Source organism: Sesamum indicum, linkage group LG1 (assembly GCF_000512975.1).
Source record: "Sesamum indicum cultivar Zhongzhi No. 13 linkage group LG1, S_indicum_v1.0, whole genome shotgun sequence".
NCBI classification, from domain to species: domain Eukaryota; kingdom Viridiplantae; phylum Streptophyta; class Magnoliopsida; order Lamiales; family Pedaliaceae; genus Sesamum; species Sesamum indicum.
This window is the reverse complement of record NC_026145.1, coordinates 14,167,660-14,168,080: the sequence shown is the minus strand read 5'-3', so window position 1 is coordinate 14,168,080 and position 421 is coordinate 14,167,660.

The following is a 421-nucleotide window of genomic DNA, read 5'->3' as shown; positions in this document are numbered from 1 at the left end:
GCTTTTGCACGTCACCTCAAAATCATATGATTAATTCATTTTTGTTGAAATAATTTATTTTTTAGTTATGAAAATATTTAATTAATTATTTTAATTATTAATAAAATAATAAATAAAAGCAAAAAATGGGAAATAATATGAACACACATTGAACAAGTGAGAGAAATACGGGGAATAATATTTTAATTTTTTTACGCATCGTATTTGTATCGAAAGCGTCCCAAAATTTGAAAAAGCATCGGTAAAAAATGGAGGGTTCACGTTCAGATCCCTTGTGCAGACGCCCCAGCGCTCACAGGCCGACGGCAGCAGACGGTGCAGGCAGGCCCTGCCGACGTGTGCGCGTGCAGGCGGACGGCAGTAGACGGTGCGGACAGCCCCTGCCGACGTGCGCGCGCGCAGGCGGGCGGCAGGCGGCGGG